The 6,000-nt window shown below is 23.8% G+C and overlaps 1 long non-coding RNA gene across 1 annotated transcript in view; it reads left to right on the top strand.

Moving 5' to 3' along the window:
* The first annotated feature begins 4,365 nt into the window (after positions 1-4,365).
* Positions 4,366-6,000, top strand: part of LOC111618442 — a 40,516-nt gene continuing 38,881 nt past the window's right edge. The window contains exon 1 of the long non-coding RNA XR_002755577.1: positions 4,366-4,405. This is a non-coding gene — a long non-coding RNA (uncharacterized LOC111618442). The remainder of the gene's footprint in view (positions 4,406-6,000) is intronic.

Genomic DNA, 6,000 nt, shown 5'->3' with positions numbered 1-6,000 from the left:
TATAGATTTAATCATGTCGTTCATTATATAACTTAGTATCGATACAGTTTGACTAAAAATATTTATGTAACTTTTTAAAGTTAATAGAAATACATTTTTAGTAAGATAAAAAAAAATAATAATAATAAGAAAATTGAGATAATATTTAAAATTAATTTTAAGAGATGGTTATTTTTTAATTTGAATTAAATGAATCATAAAATTCTATTAAAATAATTATAGATGATTTGATTTAATTGGTTGATATTATACATTTTCCCCCTTTTTTTTAATTGTAGTTTAATGTTTTAATTTAAATATAATTTAATATTATTCTGTTTTTTTTAAATAATTTTTTTTTACTAATTTATAAACATTAAACATATCAAATTTTAATGTTCTTTTATAATTAATCTTGAAGAAAAAATATTTTTAATATAATTTTTATTTTATCTTTATACAGTATAAATAACCTTATTTATAATCAAAAAAATTTCTAATTAATATACTTATAGGCCTATATTATTATCATTTATTTACTTAATTTATTTAATTAACATTTTTATATTTTAATGTATATAATTTACACCTGATTTAATATAAACAAACCATAACTCAAAGGCCTCACGCCGTGAGATTATAACTTAGGCCTTCACGCTTTGTTATTTGTTGCGAAAGAAAGGGCCTCTTATCACAAAAAAAAATGTAAGCTTTATATATTAAATTTAGGGCCGTGTATATAATAAGTTACAGATTTATTTATTTACAAAATAAATATAGATTTAATTCAATAATGAATAAAATTTAAAATGTATAAAAATAAATAACAATTCTGTCGATAGTTTTAATTAAAAATTTAAAAAAAAGCTATGAAAAAAAAGGACAATAAGTAAGGTTTTACAAGACAATACATTTAGAGAGTGATGCTCTGTTTCAATCGATTAAGCCACCTTCGTTTCGATCCTTAGATTATGTTTCATGAATTAAAAAAAAATGTCTCAATTGAGAAAAGATTTAACAGAAAAATCCTAATCTACTTTATAAAGTAATCTTGTAAACAATTTCTCTTATATTTTAAAAGAGAGGGAAAAAAATCACAAATATGTTTTTCTCTCTTCGTTTTCCGAGTGTTTAAATGAAAAAAAAAATAAATAAAATAAAATAAAAGATCAATTAAAATTTTATACTTAATCTTGTACATTTATTAAGGCTCAAATTTGTGAATAATCTGGGTTCCATCAAGATAGTACTCATATAAAGTCACAAATTTAAGGCCTCATTCCATTCCAAAAACTATAAAAATATATGAGTAAAGTCAATAAAACAAAACAGATTTTTCTCTACTTATATAGAAAAATCCTTAAGGGTGATACGATGCTTAGATTAGTCACAAACATGGATTCTACTTCACTCTCAAAGCCATAAAAATATATGAATGAATTCAATAAAAACAGATTTGTTTACCACTTATCAAAAGAAACTTTAATTTATATCACTTTATTTATAAATCAAACTTAAATTTTGGGACTTCTCTGTGTTGTGGATCAAATTTAAACATTTAAAACAAAAGGAAAAAAAAAAAAAAAAATNTAATAATTTTTATTTTAAAAATTTAATCATAAAGTTATTAAATCCATAACAAGCTCAACTGAAAAATTTAAAAATAAAATATTTTTATTAAGTCATCTCTTGGTATAAGTTTATGAGAGAGTCATAAGAATGAATAGAATTAAGACTGCAGAATTATAACTTGATTCTTAATATTTATGGTTCTATAACCCAGGTGCAAAGGCCACATAGACAATGCGACCTGGGGAATCATGACAAGATATAACAACTATAAACGATGGTATTTCTGCAAGATTATTTTTAAGGAAGTAAAGAATTTAGGGGTTAATGATTTACACGAATCACGAAAAGTTTAACTCCCGTTAAAACTTGATTAGTTTATTTTTATTTAAGAACGTACTATATCTATATGATGCGCGGAATGTCTTTTATGTTAATATAAAATTAAAATATACTAAAATAGAATTCAAATAAATCAATCTGTTTAAAGGTTCACTAGTTTAGAATCTCTAATAATAACAACTAAAATAAACAAAGTCGCAAGACGAAAAAAAAAATAAAAATAAAGTTTAACTAACAGATGTGAGAATTGATAAAGCGAGGTTAGAATCATTTAAGTCTAGGAAAAATTTTTAAATAAATAAAAATTAGAAAAATAAAATATTCGCTCTTAAGAACAATCACAGCAAATAATAACGATAAACTAATTACATATTAAACGAAACTATGCTGAAGCCATTAATATCTCTTTAAGGGAGAGAAAGTAATAAATTACACTTGCTGCTTAATAGGTTGCTGGGCTATAAACTAAATCGAAATTGTTAAGGATAAACTACATCAATAAATCCCTAATGACTCATACTGATGAAGACTCATCAACCCACTTGTCTACATTAGGAACAATGCTATCCTAACCGAATCTCTTTCTTTGATAAATTAATTTGTAGAAAATTATACCTTTTAATACCTCACGAATTTAACTTACCGAGTCAGTTTTGAATCTAGTTAGTATAAATTTATTTTCTTAAAGAGTTGTACCTGTTTTGTTACCTGTCTCGAGTCTAGTTATGATTAAAACTACTCCGCCCGATTCTATTATGTTGCTAGATTATTATTTTTCTAATCTACTGAACGTTAGAAGGGTGTAGATGTTAATTTAATGTGTTTTTAACTTCCTTTCCTTTTGAAAATAGCTTAAATTTATACATAAAATCTATTTTTGGTAAGGTTTTCTTATGACTTTGTGTAAACGATAATCGAATAACTTATAAATTATAATACATAATTGTATTTATTTACTAGAAAAAGTGATATTAATTTTTATATTTAAATTATATTGTAAAATAAATTAGTACTTTTTTTTTAAATATCTCCAGACTAGTAATATACTTTGTTTTATTTTTATTTATTTATTTTTTATTTTGTACTAAGGCGTGATTTTTCTATTCAAAAAGCTTCGTGTGGGTACCACCCACGAAGTTCCGATTTAATATATATTTTTGTTTGTTTTTTAAATAATAAGAATAGAAAGGATAAACACGGTCGAGGCATCCATTTTAACTGATGAGTATTTTAAGACAATTGTAACATTCATATGTTTCTCTATGCGAAGAACAGATGTGAATATACAAAATCAAAATGGGTTAGAACCACAATCAATGACCTCTAAAATACACTTTATCCTCACGAAATTTTAAAAAGAAATATTTCATAAATATTTAATTATTTTATTTTTTTGTACTCGAATATATTAATACATTTTTTTTCTTTTAAATAATTAATTTCATAATTTTTAACTCAAATTCATAATTTCTGTACCAGTTTGTAAGTCTATACGATAATCTATAATTAAAAATTAAACACAAATTATTATCAAAAAATACAATCATTTTTAAATATTTAAATATTTAAAATTCATACTTTTAACCAATGAAATACTAACTAGCAAAACGATTTAATAGAGAGACATCTAGTGTTGAAATTTAAAATTAAATGAGAAAAATATCTTTTAAAATGGAGTCAAAAGAATGTGAATAAATTGTTAAATTTAAATACAGTTTATATAATATTTTTTATAATTTAAAAAACAATGAAAAAAAATTTAGAAAAGATAAATAAATTAGATATTTAATAATCAGAAAAGAAATCAGAATAAAAATAAAATAATTTCGTTTCCCGGCACGAATTTTTGACATTTGAACATAGCTATAACAAAGAATACTTTGGCCTTTAACACTTTATGTGCCATCAATATTAATAAGGAGATATCACAAGTATTTGACCATAAGCTTATTACGTGACAGGATTACAAATTAAATCCAAAATAATTTCATATTGATTTTAATTTGGAAATTGTTCGAGTGGTTAACAATTCGTTTATATTAAATAGAATTAAAACGGTAGGAAAGTAAATTTAAATTTGGTTTCTTCTACGAAATAATATAAACTAGGCTAAAATTAAGTATTATATTATTAAGGAAATATAGTTAGTAAAATGCCAAACAGGAAAACCAATAGCAGGTTATGTTAGATCGAGATACTTACGAAAATATATTACGTGAGTCATTCTTTTGAAAGAGGACATAGGCTAATTAGAATATCATTTTTATCGTGTATGTTACTTAGAAAAAAATTATACGTGCGAAATGTTTTAAAAATGTTTTTAATCCATTCATTTTACTATTTAATTTTCACGTTTTTTTTTTAATAAAAAAAAAGAAGAGAATCTTGCAGCTAATTTACATAATGAATGGATAATGGCGTCTTCAGTGATCGGCTGATTAGATACAGAAACAGTAAAAGCTATGTTAAATCAATTATTTATGAATCTCTAAAGCAAACTTAGGAAGAAGTAAATGTATGTTATAACGAATTTTACGAAAATCTATTTAAGTTTTAAATTCTTTTCGCTCTACGAACTCTAAAAGGATGTTTTTTCGTGTTCATGTCAATCATAGGTTCGGCTACTTCGACTCATGATTGACGTGAAAATTTCTCTAATGGGGATGTCATCTCTCTCCCTCCTCTCTCACTCTAATGGGGTGGTTAGGTGGTGAAGGAGGGTGTCCTACGTGCCCAAGTCAAACCATTTGTGAAAATTTCTCAGAACCCGACCCGGAATCGAACCCGAATTCCCTAGAATGTTAAAATCATTAGAGAAATTAAATTGCTTATTATTATTATTAAAAATCTATTTACATAGGCTATATAACTTTACAAAATTATAATTTAATAGGATTCTATTTAAGTTATTCAATTAAAAAAATAATTAAAATTAGACTCATATTTAAGGTTATTTAATAAAAAAAATATTAATATTTATTTCATATTTTGGTTTATTTAATATATTTGATTCTTATTTTGAGTTATTTAATAGATAGCTCATAATTTTTCTCAAGTAAATTTGATTGTTTTAAAACGTTAAATGTACAATTAAATCAGTGTTTGTTTCCATTGTTTGCTGATTTATTTTACTTATCTTAGACTGCTAATAGTTGCTAGTAAAAAGTTACAACAATATTAGCTTGTCACAAATCCAAACCAGCTCGTCCTTGTGTCAACGAATAGCAATATTTACAATTGTCGTTCTTTGCCAAAAATTGTCGTTGTGTCATCTGTCGATGACATCTTTTAACCGACAACACCTGGTTGACAATGGTGCCAATTCTTTATTTTACTCTTACAAACAAGACTTTTTTGTCACTCAAGTTAAACACACATGGTATGTTCATAGTCAAGTTATTTGTAAATTTTTTTTTTCCATCTTTTCTTCTTCATTTTTCAGTAATAGTGAAAGTATTTGTCTGTTCAACTTCTTGAAATTAAATTGTAAGATTGTTTACTGTTGACGATTCTAATAAATAATTCGATAAACGATTCATTCTTAAATGTGAGAAAAAAAATGTTTGTTTTTTTTAGGTTTATTTAACTTTATTTTATTCTCAAATTTAAGTTTATTTTCTGTTTAGATACTTAAATAATTAATTTAATAAATTAAAGTGTATAATACTTTTAAATTACATATCGAGAACCCCGAGTCTTGCATAAATCTGTTTGAATTTAAGCACATTTTATTGCTTTATTTTATCTTTTATTAAATAATTAAACATTTAATCTAATAAATTGAAATGTATAGTATTTTTAATTAAAAATTCATTCGATTTTTTAAAAATTACACAAGAACAAAAAAAAATTAGTTAAAAAACATTTTAATTTGTAACTTCGCATAACATTGTTCCATTTATACAAATCCAATACAACTGACGTGACTTAAAAAATTATTTTTCTGCGTGACTCCATTTATTTTTTAATCATTAATTAAATTCTTTATGTATTTCTTACACTTTTAAGAAGTATTTTACAATAAAATTCACTCAAATTTACAGAAAAATAAATTTAAATAAGGGGGGAAAAATGTAAGCATCCAATAACCGTAATACAAAAATACTTAAT

The sequence above is a fragment of the Centruroides sculpturatus genome, unplaced genomic scaffold (assembly GCF_000671375.1).
Source record: "Centruroides sculpturatus isolate CEXI.00-Female unplaced genomic scaffold, Cexi_2.0 scaffold5, whole genome shotgun sequence".
NCBI classification, from domain to species: Eukaryota; Metazoa; Arthropoda; class Arachnida; order Scorpiones; family Buthidae; genus Centruroides; species Centruroides sculpturatus.
This window is presented reverse-complemented; position numbering and strand designations above follow the sequence as displayed.